Raw genomic sequence first — 17,655 nt, 5'->3', positions numbered from 1 at the left:
GAATGCAGCTGGTGATTCAGCCAGCTGACCATAGAGCTGATCAGAGACCAGAGTGGCTCCAAACATCTCTATGGCCTAAGAAACCGGAAGCTACGAGCATTTCATGACTTAGATTTCGCCGGATGTAAACAGCGCCATTGGGAAATTGGGAAAGCATAGCATTTTATCACACCGATCTTGGTGTCGTCGGATGCTTTGAGGGCAGAGGAGAGATCTAGGGTCTAATAGACCCCAATTTTTTCAAAAAAGAGTACCTGTCACTACCTATTGCTATCATAGGGGATATTTACATTCCCTGAGATAACAATAAAAATGATTAAAAAAAAAAAAATGAAAGGAACAGTTTAAAAATAAGATAAAAAAGCAAAAAAATAAAAAAAAAAAAAAAAAAAAAAAGCACCCCTGCCGCCCCCTGCTCTCGCGCTAAGGCAAACGCAAGCATCGGTCTGGCGTCAAATGTAAACAGCAATTGCACCATGCATGTGAGGTATCACCGCGAAGGTCAGATCGAGGGCAGTAATTTTAGCAGTAGACCTCTTCTGTAAATCTAAAGTGGTAACCTGTAAAGGCTTTTAAAAATGTATTTATTTTGTTGCCACTGCACGTTTGTGCGCAATTGTAAAGTATGTCATGTTTGGTATCCATGTACTCGGCCTAAGATCATCTTTTTTATTTCATCAAACATTTGGGCAATATAGTGTGTTTTAGTGCATTACAATTTAAAAAAGTGTGTTTTTTCCCCAAAAAATGCGTTTGAAAAATCGCTGCGCAAATACTGTGTGAAAAAAAAAAATGAAACACCCACCATTTTAATCAGTAGGGCATTTGCTTTAAAAAAATATATAATGTTTGGGGGTTCAAAGTAATTTTCTTGCAAAAAAAAATAATTTTTTCATGTAATCAAAAAGTGTCAGAAAGGGCTTTGTCTTCGAGTGGTTAGAAGAGTGGGTGACATAAGCTTCTAAATGTTGTGCATAAAATGCCAGGACAGTTCAAAACCCCCCCAAATGACCCCATTTTGGAAAGAAGACACCCCAAGCTATTTGCTGAGAGGCATGTCGAGTCCATGGAATATTTTATATTGTGACAAGTTGCGGGAAAGAGACAAATTTTTTTTTTTTTTTTTTGCACAAAGTTGTCACTAAATGATATATTGCTCAAACATGCCATGGGAATATGTGAAATTACACCCCAAAATACATCCTGTTGCTTCTTCTGAGTACGGGGATACCACATGTGTGAGACTTTTTGGGAGCCTAGCCGCGTACGGGACCCCGAAAACCAAGCACTGCCTTCAGGCTTTCTAAGGGCGTACATTTTTGATTTCACTCTTCACTGCCTATCACAGTTTCGGAGGCCATGGAATGCCCAGGTGGCAGAAACCCCCCCCCCCCCCCAAATGACCCCATTTTGGAAAGTAGACACCCCAAGCTATTTGCTGAGAGGTATAGTGAGTATTTTGCAGACCTCATTTTTTGTCACAAAGTTCACAAAGTTTGTCGTCTTTCTTCATTTTCAAAAACAAATGAGAGCTGCAAAATACTCACCATGTCTCTCAGCAAATAGCTTGGGGTGTCTACTTTCCAAAATGGGGTCATTTGAGGGGGTTTGTGCCACCTGGGCATTCCATGGCCTCCGAAACTGTGATAAGCAGTGAAGAGTGAAAATTTACACCCTTAGAAATCCTGAAGGCGGTGATTGGTTTTCGGGGCCCCGTACGCGGCTAGGCTCCCAAAAAGTCCCACACATGTGGTATCCCCGTACTCAGGAGAAGCAGCTCAATGTATTTTGGGGTGCAATTTCACATATGCCCATGGCTTGTGTGAGCAATATATCATTTAGTGACAATTTTTTGTAATTTTTTTTTTTTTCTGTCATTATTCAATCACTTGGGACAAAAAAAATTAATATTCAATGGGCTCAACATGCCTCTCAGCAATTTCCTTGGGGTGTCTACTTTCCAAAATGGGGTCATTTGGGGGGGTTTTGTACTGCCCTGCCATTTTAGCACCTCAAGAAATGACATAGGCAGTCAAACTAAAAGCTGTGTAAATTCCAGAAAATGTACCCTAGTTTGTAGACGCTATAACTTTTGCGCAAACCAATAAATATACACTTATTGACATTTTTTTTACCAAAGACATGTGGCCGAATACATTTTGGCCTAAATGTATGACTAAAATTGAGTTTATTGGATTTTTTTTATAACAAAAAGTAGAAAATATCATTTTTTTTTTCAAAATTTCAAAAGTGCTCTGGTCAGGAAGGGGGTAAATCCTTCCGGGGCTGAAGTGGTTAAAAGCCTCCTTCTCCATGGCTGGCGCTGTAGTCCAACCTACAGTCGCAACTGTGGGTTTGTGTCAATTCCTCAAGGAAGAGGTTAAGCAGATGCTTGGCCTCCTTCCCAGTGAGGAAGTGGAGAACTATGCAGACCTTCCACAGGTGCTGTGTTTTATGATTGATGCCATTCTGGATTCTGCCCAGCAAGCATCTTGTTTGTCTCTCCTGTTGGTACACATGCGCAGGTCCCTTTGGCTTAAAAGTTGGGCAGAAGAGCTTTCATGCAAAAGATATTTAGCTGGCTTCCCATTCAAAGGGGAACGCCTATTTGGGGATGACCTAGATAATTTTATCCAAAAAATTACAGGTGGTAAAGAGGGGTAAACGTCCACCATTCAAACGGTTTCTTTCCCCTTCCCCTGGAACATCAGGCTCTAAGCAGTGGCGACGGCCTTCCCAATCTACTTTCAGAGGAAGGGCCTAGGGTCACACCCAAGGGCAGAAAAAGGCTTGCGGACGAAAGCTTGCCAAGTAGAGCCCCAAAACATCCCTGTGAAGGGGCACCCCCACTCGCCGAGTGGGGGGAAGGCTCCTACAGTTTTCAGGAGCCTGACAGGAAGAGGTTCAAGACAAGTGGGTGGTCTCTTCAGTATCTCTAGGTTACAAAATACAGTTCCTAGAGCTTCCACCAGCTCGTTTCCTAAGGTCAAGAGTTCCCAAAGATCCAGTAAAGCAAGAACCGCTGCTACTGGCCTTAGATCGCTTACTATCCCAGGGAGTGATAGTAGAAATGAACCCAAAAGATCAGGGTTCAGGGTTCTACTCAAATCTCTAAACCGTTCCAAAGCCAAATGGAGATGTCAGACCCATCCTAGATCTAAAGGATCTGAATCAGTTTCTACACATTCGATCCTTCCGAATGCAGTCAATTCGTTCGGTGGTCTCCACCCTGCAGGGGGGAGAATTTATGGCATCAATAGATATCAAGGATGCATATCTTCATGTGCCGATTTTTCCCGCTCACCAAAGATATCTAAGGTTCGCGGTAGACCAGCGCCATTTCCAATTTGTGGCCCTTCCTTTCGGTCTCGCTACAGCTCCTTGAATTTTTACAAAAATTCTAGACCCTCTCTTAGCAAATCTAAGAGCTCAGGGCATAACTGTGGTAGCTTATGTAGACGATTTGCTACTCATAGAGCAATCGGTGGCACACCTGAACAGCGCTGTCTTCAAGACAGTAAGACATTTGAAAAGACTAGGCTGGATAATCAACCTAGAAAAGTCTTCTTTGCAACCTTCAACAAGGTTGGAGTATCTAGGCATGATCATAGACACCGCTAAAGGCAGGGTGTTTCTACCAGAGCCAAAGGTCAAGGCCGTAAGAGCTCTAGTCCGCTTAGTATTAAGCAAAAAGAGTCCATCCATTCAGCTATGTATGAGACTGTTAGGAAAGATGGTTACCACTTTCGAGGCTGTTCCATTTGCCCAGTTTCACTCAAGGCCCCTGCAGAGAAGCATTCTCGCAGCTTGGAACAAAGACTCATGCCTTGGATCTTCCGATGTGCCTATCCCCAAGGATACGCAAAAGCCTCAATTGGTGGTTACGAACCAAAAATCTTTTGAAAGGCAAAGCCTTTCTTCCACTACAATGGAAGATCGTAACCACAGATGCCAGTCTGACAGGCTGGGGAGCAGTTCTGGAAGAAACATGCACGCAGGGAAGATGGTCTGCAACCGAGAGACGCTTGCCCATCAATATTCTAGAAATTCGGGCAATTTACTTGGCCCTCATGGCCTGGTCGTACAGGCTACAGGGTCATCCTATTCGGATACAATCCGACAATGCCACGGCTGTGGCTTACATCAATCACCAAGGAGGCACCAGAAGTCTGGATGCCCAAAGGGAGGTGAATCGCATTCTTGCTTGGGCAGGAAGCCATGTTCCCTGCCTGTCTGCGGTATTCATCCCAGGAATGGAAAACTGGCAAGCGGATTTCTTAAGCCGCCGGCAATTATGCCCAGGAGAATGGTCCCTACACCTCGACATATTCCAAACCATATGTCAAAGGCGGGGAACACCAGATGTGGATCTATTCGCGTCCAGATTCAACAGGAAGCTGGACAAATTGTGTGTCCAGAACAAGGGATGTACTTGCTCAGGGGTCAGATGCTCTTATAATCCCATGGGATCAGTACAATCTAACGTATGCCTTCCCTCCGAACCCACTTCTTCCGCGGTTCCTGGGAAGGGTCAAAAGGGAAGCAAAGTCGGTCCTTTTAGTAGCCCTGGCTTGGCCCAGATGACCTTGGTTTGCAGAGATTGTAAAGATGGCAGTGGGCAGGCCTTGTGTCCTCCCATTCTGGCCAGATCTGCTCACACAGGGTCCGAATTTGCCACCCTGCTTTACGAAGTCTAAATTTGACAACTTAGCTGCTGAAACCCACATTTTAAAAGACCGTGGGCTCTCGGAGTCAGTCCTTTCCACTCTGGTCAATGCCAGTAAGCTGGCCTCCAGGCTTATTTACTACAAAGTCTGGAAGGCATATGTTTCATGGTGTGAACCCAGGGGATGGCATCCTAGAAGGTATATGATTAGCAGAATCTTGACCTTTCTTCAGTCAGGCCTAGAAATGAGATTGGCTTTGAGCACTATCAAAGTCCAAATTTCGGCTTTGTCTGTATTTTTTCAGAAGCCAATTGCTTCACATTCCCTGGTCCGGGCCTTTATTCAGGGGGCACTGCGGTTGAATCCGCCAGTCAAACCTCCAGTATGCCCATGGGATTTGAATTTGGTGTTGTCGGCTTTACAGGGACAACCCTTTGAGCCACTGCACCTGGCTCCTTTAGCGCTTTTGACTAAAAAATTAGTCTTCTTGATAGCCATATCCTCTGCTAGGAGAGTATCAGATTTGGCAGCTTTTTCTTGTAGGAGAGTATCAGATTTGGCAGCTTTTTCTTGTAAAGAGCCATATTTAATTACTGTATTTATTGGCGTATAACACTCACTTTTTCACCATGAAAATCGGGTGCAAATAGCGTGTGCGTGTTATACGCCAATACTTCAATTTCAGCTGCCTCGGAGGCAATGGGGGGGGGGGGGATGGGGGGACGAGTGCCATCAGATTACATACAGTGAGAATCACCTGTTTACTTGGCGGCCTCTGTAATAGGAAGTCAATAGATGGCAATGTCGAGGCTGCTGTGCATTGATGGCAATGGTGAGGCTGCTGCATTAATGGCAATGGTGAGGCTGTATTGATGTTGACTAATAAGGCTGCATTGATGGCACTTGTGAGGCTGCAGGTGGGCATTAATCAGGCTGCATTGAGGCAATGGTGAGGCTGCAGATGGGCACTGACCCTTATTTTGCTTCAAAGTTCCTTATTTAAAACTTAAGTTTTTTCCTGAAACTTCCATCTTAAAATGAATGTGTGTGTTATACGCCTGTGCGTGTTATATGCCGATAAATACGGTATTCACAAGGACAGGATTGTTATGCGTCCTAATCGTTCCTTCTTACCTAAGGTGGTTTCAGGATTCCATTTGAATCAAGATGTAATCCTACCATCCTTTTTTCCAGGAGGAAGAATCTTTGCACACTCTTGATGTGGTTAGAGCAGTCAGTGTCTATCTGCAGGCAACCGCTCAGATACGGAAAACTGATTATTTATTCTGCCAGATGGCCATAAGAAAGGCCAAGCAGCGTTGAAATCCACTCTTTCTAGATGGATTAGACAGGTTATTTTTCAGGCTTATGATATAAAGAGGAAGACTCCTCCTTTTCATGTGAAAGCGCACTCAACTAGGGCTGTTAGTGCTTCTTGGGCAGTGCTTCACCAGGCCTCCATGGCTCAGATCTGTAAGGTTGCGACTTTGTCTTCAGTTCATACATTCACCAGATTCTATCAGGTGGATGTAAGAGGGCAAGAGGATACCGCCTTCGGGTGCAGTGTACTGCAGGCTGCAGTTTAGTTCCTCTGGTCCGTTTGCGGTCTATATTTTCTGATCTGTGTCTTCCTCCCCTCAAATGAGCATTGCTTTGGGACATCCCACTATGTAATGAATACTCTGTGTTCCATGGTGTATGATCAAGAAAATAGGATTTTTAAATACAGCTTACCTGTAAAATCCTTTTCTTGAGAGTACATCACGGGACACAGAGCTCCCGCCCTTCTATGGGTTTTACGTGGTTACCTATTGCTTTGCTACAAAACTGAGGTCCTCCCTGTATGGGAGGGGTTATATAGGGGAGGAATTCTACTTAATTGGAGTTAACCAGTGTCCAATCACCGATGGTGCCTATCTAACCCACTATGTAATGAATACTCTGTGTCCCGTGATGTACTCTCAAGAAAAGGATTTTACAGGTAAGCTGTATTTAAAAATCCTATTTTCAGGCATTTTATTAACACTAAACCTACTTTCACACTGGGTGCTTTTCAGGCATTTTTGTACTAAAAATAACACCTGTAAAGCACCTGAAAAGTGACTCTCAAGCCACCCCAGTGTGAAAGCCGGAGTGCTGTTACACTGGGGCGGTGCGCTTGCAGGACAAGAAAATAAGTCCTGCAAGCCGCATCTTTGGGGCATTGGGGGAGCAGTGAATTCACCGATCCTAAAACGCCCCTGCCGTTGAAATCAATGGCCGGCGCTGCCAAGGCGCTTTTTTAAACCTTTGTTCGGCTAGCGGGGGTTAAAAGTGCCGCTAAAACTACGGCAAAGCGCCACTAAAACTAGTTCTGTTTATGCCTGTAAAAGCACCTCTATGTTATCCTACGTGGCCATGCACACATAGACATTTACAGGTGTATTTGAATAGGAGCATTTACAGATGAAAAAAAAAAAGAAAACATTAATATTCTGGCCAGCAGTAGGCATTTATGCTGACACATCATACAGGCATAAACGCACACACAAACTAACATTTTTTTTTATAAAGAACAAGTTCTCCTGCAGATGTATTAGTTACATAGATGAGACAAACCGCAAAACACTGACAGGGGTGCTTACAATGATCAGCTTTTATGTAAAACCTTTAATCCAAAAGGAAAAAAAAGTTTGCTGTAACTGATTATGAAGTATTAGCTGGAGTTTGGCTCCAATGTGTTAGTATATTTAAAATGTTACTAAACCCAAGGCTCTGTTTTATCAGAAGATGGATTGGGGACTGTGGAAGAAGGGGAAGACCAGAGGAGACAGGATCAAACAGCCTTTTTACACAATGCTGTAAACCCCCTTAGGTTCCACAGTGAGTATAACAAGGATGAGCTCTGGCTTGTTCGCACACCCCACGTGCAGAGCCCGCCAGGAAGTTGGCACTACGCTGTGCTAATCACAGGCAGTGAGACATTGTCCCAGTGCACGGCTGCAGAGATCGGGACAATGTCTCACTGCCTGTGATTAGCGCAGCACAGTGCTGACTTCCTGGCGGGCTCTGTACATGGGGTGTGCGAACACGCTACAGCTCATCCTTAACAAAAAACATGCTTTTCTGCATATACAGACTGATTTTACTGTTGTGGATTTAGTAAAACTTTACTTTTTTTGGGAGGTTGGAGCTCCTCTTTAAAGTGATTGTAAAGGCAGAAGGTTTTTTTTTTCTCTTAATGCATTAAGATAAAAAGCCTTCTGTGTGCAGAGGCCCCCCTAATACTTACTGAGCCCCATCTCGGTCCAGCGATGTTGCGAGAGAGAGACTCTGATGCCTGGGACTCTTCCGCCTTATTGGCTGAGACAGCAGCAAAGCGCCATTGGCTCCTGCTGTTATCAAAGTTAGTGGGCCAATGAAAAAAGAGGGGGTAGGGCTCCGTGTCTGAATGGACACAGGGAACTGCGGCTCGGGTGACCCCATAGCAAGCTTCTTCCTGAGGGGGCATTCAACAGGAGGGAGGGGCCAGGAGAGCCAAAGACGGACCCGAGAAGAGGAGGATCTGGGCTGCTCTTTGCAAAACCAACTGCAACAAAGCAGGTAAGTTGATCCAGAGAATATCCGACTGCCTCTCAGGGGATCAGGAAGGAATTTTTTCCCCTGTCTGTAGCGAACTGGAGCATGCTTTGCTGGGGTTTTTTTTACTTCCTCTGTATCAACTATGGGTGAAGAATTGTGTATATGGGATTGTATTTTTTATTTTTTTTGCTTGAACTAGATGGACATGTCTTTTCAACCTAACTATGTAACTAAGTATGTCTGTTTTTTTTGGGTTTTTTTTTTTGTGTTGTTAAAAATAACAAGGACTTTAATATTAGCAGCTACAAATACTGTAGCAGCTGACTTTTAAAATAAGGAGACTCCAGGGATCGAGATGTCGGCACACGAGCTGATTCTTCAATTGGCTTCGTGTCCAGGCACCGGTGTTCTGTCAAAAGAGCCAACTCGTCAAAATCTCCAATTAAATCACTTCCGGTGACTCTCCAGTATTTGCTGATTTTGACGTTCTTCACAGAACACTAGTAGCGAATACACTACAGTACACGACGACTTGGCTGTTTTGACAGAAGTAAAAAAGTTGTCGCGGCCATGTTGTTGATTACTAGTGGGTAGACTAACAATGTTCACTTATTATATCCGGTACCGTAGTGTATACGCTGCCGGGGTTCTGTGAAAACAGCCAAGTTGTCAAAATCTGCAATTACTGCTGCTGGAGTCACCGGAAGTAACGCAATTGGAGATTTTGACGAGTTGGCTTCTTTGACAGAACACCTGCATTGTAAGTAAGGGAAACCAGCAGTGAAGCCTTTGGGCTTCACAGCCAGTTGTGTACTGCGCATGCGCGAGTCACGCAGCAGCTTTGTGAACGGCCCTGCAGTCTTCTGGGACCTGTGGAGGGAGGGGGGGGGGGGGGGGAGCCAACATGCTCATAGATCACCGTGGTGATCTAAGCCGGGAGTGGGAGCAAGTACATGTCAAAACCAGGTACCTGCACCCCCCCCCCCCCCCTCTAAAAGGTGCCAAATGTGGCAGGGGAGGCACAAACTAGTGGAACTCTGCTTTAAATCTGCTGGTACATCCCCCTCCCCCAGACTGAGAATGCTGCAGCCCAAAGGTGCCCCCTGAGCTCCTTCATCCAGAGTGGGGGCACACTAATAAGAGGAGTTGTGTTACTGGGCAGATCACCGGGTAAAAACAGAAGGGGGGGGGGGGGAACAAATGCAGCCACCAAATCTAATGATTGGTAACGTGTGTGGTTTGGGGTGGAGTATGGCTTTAATATGACTCTGTATAGGGGTATGGAGCAGTGAGGGGTAATACACAGGGGATGCTCTCTATACAGGATCTTTCTGTGTGCTTTCCTTTCCACACAAACGAAACTACAAGAGAGGTGTACCTGTGTGTGACTGTAGTGTGTGTGTGTGTGTTGTGTATACACAGTACAGACGAGGGGGAGCTCTCACCTACCTATCTCTGTATTACCCCACACTCCATACACCTTGTCCCTCCTGAGGAGGCGCACACACCCCTCCACACACTCACTATCCTCCACAAGTCTACTGCGTAGCCGCTCTATGACAGAACGGACTGTCTGTGTGACAATGGACATAACAAGCGCCCAGTCAGGGTCAGCACTACCCATACACGTCTATGGAGACTCGCTCCTCTCAATGTAATCACACCAACTCCTTCTCACCGCTCACTTATCGCCGCCTTCTGTCTCCAGCCGCACTCCGTACACAGGCCCCACAGCCGGGACTTCCCCCCCCTCCCGGTGATTCCAGAGGGAGGAGCCAAGCCTAGTCATGTGACTGCACATCCCGCTCTCATTACACTGTGATGCCAGAGTTATTGCGGCCATGATTGAGTTGGGCAAGCCTCGGTGAGATGCCAGATTGTCTGATTCCCAGGCATGCTAAATATTCTGAAAAAACGTGTTACTAGAAACCGTTTGGGATTGAGTGAAGAGGAATTAGAATGTATGCCAGGTTTTTATTGCTGTCTGTTCCCAGTTGTGGAGATTCCCTATATTTCTTCTGTATAGTGTTATTAAAGCATACCTCCCAACTTTTTGAGACGGGAATGAGGGACACCTATCAGCAAAGGTATGCAGGTATAGGACACACCCCTTGCCACGCCCCCGAGAATTGTTAAAAAAAAAAAAAAAAAAGATTGGTTGAACCCACAAGTGCTTTTTTTACCACTACTATTCCTTTTTTATTGGCTTTTGGAAATTACAGATGCAGCCAATTAGAAATTAGATGAAATGTTTAGCACTGGAAAACACATTTTCATAGATAAAAAGTACATTTTATATACAACTATATGGATCAGACCAAAATGAGGAGGAATGAGGGACAGAGGGACATTGCTCCAAATCAGGGACAGTTGGGAGCTATGATTAAAGTGGCTGTAAACCCTGTTACACCACTTTTACCTACAGGTAGGCCTATAATAAGGATTACCTGTAGGTACCACGAATGTCTCCTAAACTTGCACAGTTTAGGAGATATTCACTATATGTGCTGCTGCCGATGTCATCGGTACATGTTCACTGAAGAAGCGGTCCACTCGTGCCATTTCTTCAGCTGCTGTGCCGTTACCGGTGGCTCCCGTGCGCATGCCATCATCGCGGCTCCGGCCAAGCACAGCGCCTAGGGTTGCCACCTTTTCTTCAAATCAAACCCAAGCACTTTAGCAGCGCACAGCAATTTTTTTTTTTTATGGTATAAATTATACGTATATTTTGCTATTAAATAACATTTCTAATCATATGGCGTTAATAACAAGAGTCCCCCTTTACACCTGAACTCGCAGAGTTCCCTTTCACTGTAAGGGGGGACTCTGAAGAATCTAATGTAAGGGAGGATTCTGAGGACTCTGAAGGATGCTCTGGTAATCCTAATTTAAGGTGTGAACACTGAGCACTCTGATGTACGGAGAGGACTCTGCTGTAAGTGGGAACACTGTGGCCTCTGGTGTGAAGGAGATGATGTAAGGGGTGCTCTGAGAACCCCGATTTACCTTAGTGTACTCACTCAGAGGCAGGAGAAAGAAGGGGGAGACTTCAGTCAGAGACAGGGATGGATGGTGAGCTCACTCACCCCTTGGCAGTCAGCACTTCTCATCCAGATGTATCTGAGGCTGCTAGACTTCCAATTTCCAGCCCCCACTATCCTTTTCTGAGGCAAAGCACTGGAGATTGGAGTGTGGGCAGACACTGAGGGGTAGGGGCGGAAGAGAGAGATGCAGATCAAGCCCTCTCTCCTCTCCCATATGTGTGTTTTTTGTGGAGGGGGGGATTGTTAGTGCTGGCTTTGAGCAGTGTGCAGCCAACTGCAACCAGCAACCCTGTTGGGAAGTCATAGTCCAGACTGAACAATGTGTCCGGTTTTCAGACAGTCTGAAACCCGGAGGCATGATTCCAAACCTGAACTGTCCGGGTAAATCCCAGACAAGTGGCAACCATAACAGCGCCGGAGCTCACAAACCCGAAAATAACTCCAGGACGACATGTCGCCGCTCACATTGGTGTACAGGGACCGCTGAAACAGCTTCAATCTAAGGTAAGTGTTTCATAATGAGCTAGTATGCGATGCAACGGACTGAAACCCAGACAAATGATTCAAAACCTGGACTGTCCGGATGAATCCCGGACAGGTGGCAACCCTAAAGTAAATGAAAAGCTCCCCAATGGGACACAGATGGGGGAAAAAAACTGACAGAGGCTATAACTCTTACTTTATCTAAAATGTAAAAACAAAAATTCCTCTATATTTTACACGGTTAAATAGTTCTGACTAACTTTTGAATAAATATAGGGACTCCTGGTTCATACATATATATATATATATATATATATATATATATATATGTGTGTGCGCATCTGTCAAGCTGGCCTGCATACCTCACAACTTCTAGGAGGTTAGTGTTCTGTCCACCAGATGTCTTGCTGATGTTTTATACTGGTTATTTGTACCTGTGTTGTTAAATTTACATGCAAAATGTGTAATTTACTTAAAGTGGAGTTCCACCCAAAAGTGGAACTTCCACTCATCGGATTCCTCCCCCCCTCCAGTGTCACAGTTGGCACCTTTCAGGGGGGAGGGAGGTGCAGATACCTGTATATTACAGGTATCTGTACCCACTTCCGGGGTAGATAGCCGCAGAATCTGCGGTTATTTACGCCACATCCTGTCCCCCCACCCCCGCTGTCTGCTGGGAAACACACGGGTCCCAGAGACAGCAGGGACCAGCCGGTATTGCGCTGCGCGACTCGCGCATGCGCAGTAGGGAACCGGGTAGTGAAGCCGCACGGCTTCACTTCCTGATTCCCTTCCCGAAGATGGAGGCGGCAGCACCCGAGGACCGAGAGATGGTTCGGCCTCGGGTGCCGACATCGCGGGCGCCCTGGACAGGTAAGTGTCCATGTTTTAAAAGTCAGCAGCTGCAGTATTTGTAGCTGCTGAGTTTTAAAAAAAAAACATTTTGGCGGAGCTCCGCTTTAAGACATCCATATGTGGTGTGCAGGCTCCATCTAGCGTTCCTTTTTGGTATTGCTACAGTTCTGTTTTATTGTTGTATTGTATGTGTAAATAAGGAAGTTGTCAGCAAGCAGGGAATTCTGGATAGAATCTTCACAGGAAGTGAAACAGTCACCATTCTGTGAGAAGACATTCAGGAAATAACATGTATTTCTCTATCTATTGCCGTCACCCCTTAGAGAACTTAAAAAGTAAGTTTTTACTATCCCATCTTGTACTGTATATCGTTGTTTATGCAATGTATGCTGTATTGTATACAATATTATACTTATTGAGGTCTATTTCTGTTATTTTGTAGTTTCACCTGGCTTGTTCTAATAAAACTGAGATCAAAGAAATATGGTATCTACAGTTATTGGGATAAGAAGGTTTATCTATCTGCTCCTTGAGACAGAACAGTTAGTTCACCTTTACCAAAAACTGCCTATGCAGGTAAGGTGCACCTCTAGATAAAAACAAACTGTGCAGCTCTGACTAAAGTTGATAAATGCTTATGCTCTAGGTGTAGGCCTTTAACATACCCCCAAAAGCCTGATTGGAAAACTTCCAGAGATGGCATCATCCTGTCCTCAGTTGCTGCTAGGATGTTGCTAAGACACTCCCAGCTGCTACTACTTACACCCAACCATCAGAATAGCAAGCTTTTAAACCCTATTTGCACTTGTGTGGACTACTACCTCCTCCATCGTGGCATCGCTGAGCTCAGAGCTACAGCAACAGGGGAGAGAAAGCATACAAAAGGTAAGTTGAATCTCCTGGGAGTATCTGAGCAATGTCCTAGCAAAAAGGTAGGACGGCATGATGCCATCCCTGTAAAAATAATGCACCCAGTATATTCTATAAATAATTTGCAGCTACTTGTTGTATAAATAGATTGCACCCAGCTTGTTCTATAAATAGATGCCAGGTTTTTACTGCTGTCTGTGCCCAGTTGTGGAGATTAAAGGGATTGTAAAGTCACAAGGTTTTTTATCTTAATGCATTCTATGCATTAAGGTAAAAAAGCCTTCTGTGTGTAGCTCCCCCCCCTAACACTTACCTGAGGTCCCTCGCTGTCCAGCGATGTCCACAAGTGTCTCAGCCATCCAAGATTCTCCTTCCTGATTGGTTGAGACACAGCCATTGGCTCCTGCTGCTGTCAAAGTCAGCTAGCCAGTTAGGAGAGAGAGGGCGGGGCCTAGTCACAGCTCTGTCTGAATGGACACAGGGAGCTGTGACTCGGCTCGGATGCCCCCCATAGCAAACTGCTTGCTGTGGGGGCACTGAACAGGAGGGAGGGGCCAGGATCACAGAAGAAAGAACCGAGAAGAGGAGGATTCAGGCTGTTCAGTGCAAAACCGTTTCACAGAGTAGGTAAGTATAACATGTTTGTTATTTTTTATAGGAAAAAAAAAACGAGACTTTACAATCACTTTAAGAGCTAGTTTACACTTGCTTCAAAACAAGGCTTTGGACAGGCTTTGTTAAAGCTCTCTGAATGCCAGTCAAAGCTCCTGTCACTAAATAAAATGGTTAGCTTACAGTCCTGTTTACACCTTGCTTTTGCTTGGTGCTTCGATGAGGCTTTGGTGGTGCTTCAAACAAGCTTTGCCATAGACTTCTATGGAAGCTTTGAAGACGCTTTGAAGCACCACTAAAGCTACATGGGGTATAATTTTTGAAGCGAAGCCAAAGCAAAGCAAAAGCAAGTGTAAACAGGACTGTAAGCTAACCATTTTATTTAGCGACAGGGGCTTTGACTGGTGTTCAAAGAGCTTTAACAAAGCCTGTCCGAAGCCTTGTTTTGAAGCAAGTGTAAACTAGTTGTTAATGTGTGTTGAAGCCGAAGCAAGTATAAATGAGCCCTAACTATATTTCTTCTGTATTAATTATGTACCGTATATACGCCAGTATAAGTCGAGACCCTAATTTACCACAAAAAAAATGGGAAAAACTTATTGACCCGAGTATAAGACGAGGGTGAAAAATGCACAGCTACTGTAAGTGGAAAAAGAGGGTCAACAATGCCCATCTGCAGCTGTATACCTCCCTGTGTCCTGTGCATATGTGTCATGTGTCCTGTGCATATGTCATGTGTCCTGTGTAGACATGTGCATTCGTTTTCGTCCAAATGCATTTTCGTCCGAATTTCAGGTATTTTCGTTATCGTTTTAACAAACGATAACGAAAGTGCAGAGTCCGAAAAACAAAAGATCCGACATAAACAAATGCTTTATTTTCGTTTTCGTTGCTACAACAGTTCGATATAGATAGGAGATTCGACATGATGATGACAATAACAATCTGTGTCCATCAAACCTGTGGTCGAATGTGCCTAACCTTAACTCTATTAGTCCAAGATTATTCTAAATAGAGAGAAAAGATTCGACGTAGGGGAGTAAAGATTCGACGTAGGGGAGTAAAGATTCGACGTAGGGGAGAAAAGATTCGACGTAGGGGAGAAAAGATTCGACGTAGGGGAGGAAAGATTCGACGTAGGGGAGGAAAGATTCGACGTAGGGGAGAAAAGATAAATAAAAATAATGATGATGATGAATGTTATTGGCTGATTGTAACCAAAGAGGTGGAGCAGTAAAATAGGTAGAACTAAGTACACATGTACTTTGGCTTATGGTGTCTGTTGAAAGTTCTAAGAAGATTCGACGGAGCAGGTAAACTATACGGCATTGTACAGTTTAGCTGCTCCGTCGAATCTTCTTTGAACATTCGACAGACACCATAAGCCTTCAATGACAGATTCGATCTTAATTTGGATTTTCGGACGAATGCAATTTTTAACGAAAAACGAAATAAATAAAAACGAATTTCGGGAGTAACTAAATAAATTTATTTTTGAGACGAAAACGAAATTCCGAAACGAAATATTTCAGTGTGCACATGTCTAGTCCTGTGTTCTGTGCATATGTGTCCTGTGCATATGTGTCCTGTGCATATGTGTCCTGTGCATATGTGTCCTGTGCATATGTGTCCTGTGCATATGTGTCCTGTGCATATGTGTCCTGTGCATATGTGTATTTGTACCTGTGTCATGTACCTGTGTCCTGTGTATTTGTGCATGTACCTGTGTATCTGTCATGTGTATATGTACCTGTGTGCATGCATGTGTGTGTGTGTGTGTGTGTGTGTGTGTATCCTACCTGTGTCCTGTGCATCCTCCGTGCGCCGCTCTGCACCGATCACCGTGTAGTATTCGGCAGCCATTCACTGTTCAAAAGCCGCGCCGCCTCCTCGTCCAAAAAACTCAATTTCCCAGCAGTCAGCGGTCAGCCAATCACGGACATTCTCTCATCCTCATACCACGGACGAGGATGAGAGAATGTCCGTGATAGGCTGTACACTGACTGCCTATCACAGACAAGGAGGCGCGGCTTTTAAACTGTGAGAGCCGCTGCCGAGTGCTATGTAGCACACGCTGGTCGCCGTCTGCCTGCATGACACGCTGATCATGTAGGCAGACGGCGGTGACTCGTGTATAAGTCAAAGGGGGCACTTTCAGCCCCAAAAAAGGGGCTGAAAAATTCGACTTATGCACGAGTATATACGGTATGTAAATATGTATTAATGAGAGTGAAAGAAAATCCCAAACTCTGGATTTGTCACCAGAACAAGAAAAGAGGGGAAATCTTGCTATGGGGACACTCGTTCTGGGGACAACCTGGGATTCCCTCACTTTGGAGGGATTTCCTCTCACTTCCTATGTGGTTCCAGTTTTTCAGGGGTAGCTGTAGTTTTAGTTTAACCATATCATTTTGGATGCAAAATTAAAGTGATTGTAAACTATTGCCTTGTAAAACAACCCATTCAGTTTAAAATAGAAATGAAAGGCAAAAGATTTTTGTATAGATTTAAAAAAAAACATTCTAAATACACGTTTTCCCTTTTTTAGAAGTGGTCACATTCCCTCTCCCTGTGGTTACTTAGCCACCTTTTATTTTAATTTAGTTAAAATTTACAATAAAAGTTCTACTTTAGGCCTTGATAGGTAAGATGTGTGGTGAATATAGACCTTATTGATAAAAAATGTTTGTCTTTAGTTATATTTTAGACTTGAAAATATGGAGAATAGGCACCATTGACAGGCTGTTATTGCTATCTGTGCCTTGTAAGGGAGATTCACTCTCTATGAGCATCCTGATCACCAATGTCAGCAAAACTTAACGTGGAAGTTAAGTCCACTTGCTTTGAGGTGCAGAGCCACATGACATCATCACGCCCGAAAGTTGCGTATCAGCCATTTTAACGTATACTCTTCAGATGTCCATGCTTAAGGGGGAGTATGCAATAATTTCTTGCTTTTCACCTTGTGCACGGGATTCAAGTGCACTCTGTTTGTGAGTATCATTTAATCTTTTATTGAATAAATGGTTTTATCTGAATGTATTACTATGGAAAGTGTTTTCTGTTTTATTTATGCTACTGAGTGATACATATCCCGAGGCATTGTTTTGGGGATTCTGTTCTCACCTGCTCCTTGGAGGATTGATGCAATTATATACAGTGCCTTGAAAAAGTATTCACACCCCTTGACATTTTCCACATTTTGTCATATTACAACCAAAAACATAAATGTATTTTATTGGGATTTTATGTGATAGACCAACACACAGTGGCATATACAGTTGTGCTCATAAGTTTACATACCCTGGCAGAATTTATGATTTCTTGGCCATTTTTTAGAGAATATGATTGATAAAACAAAAAATTTCTTTCACTTATGGTTATTGTTTGGCTGAAGCTATTTATTAGAAATCAACTGTGTTTACTCTTTTTAAATCATAATCTCAACAGAAACTACCCAAATGACACTGATCAAAAGTTTACATACCCTGGTGATTTTTGGCCTGATAACATGCACACAAGTTGACACAAAGGGGTTTGAATGGCTAGTAACGGTAACCATC

General features: G+C 44.1%; 1 protein-coding gene and 1 long non-coding RNA gene across 5 annotated transcripts in view; one reads left to right on the top strand and one right to left on the bottom strand.

Annotated features, from left to right (window-relative positions):
* Window positions 1-10,023, bottom strand: part of YTHDC2 (YTH N6-methyladenosine RNA binding protein C2) — a 291,475-nt gene extending 281,452 nt beyond the window's left edge. For 2 of the 4 annotated variants that reach the window (XM_073624629.1, XM_073624630.1), the window contains exon 1: window positions 9,907-10,023. The gene's annotated coding sequence lies outside the window, so the exon portion shown is untranslated. The remainder of the gene's footprint in view (window positions 1-9,906) is intronic. The other 2 variants (XM_073624631.1, XM_073624632.1) reach the window with 2 other exon arrangements.
* A 2,844-nt stretch (window positions 10,024-12,867) lies between these two features.
* Window positions 12,868-17,059, top strand: LOC141125922 (uncharacterized). The gene is made up of 3 exons (XR_012241404.1): window positions 12,868-12,945; window positions 13,053-13,186; window positions 16,789-17,059. It is a non-coding gene; the product is annotated as an uncharacterized lncRNA (long non-coding RNA).
* Window positions 17,060-17,655: the final 596 nt, after the last annotated feature.

The sequence above is a fragment of the Aquarana catesbeiana genome, linkage group LG01 (genome assembly GCF_042186555.1).
Source record: "Aquarana catesbeiana isolate 2022-GZ linkage group LG01, ASM4218655v1, whole genome shotgun sequence".
Lineage (NCBI taxonomy): Eukaryota > Metazoa > Chordata > Amphibia > Anura > Ranidae > Aquarana > Aquarana catesbeiana.
The sequence above is the reverse complement of the archived record's forward strand: the minus strand, read 5'-3'. Positions and strand labels throughout refer to the sequence as shown.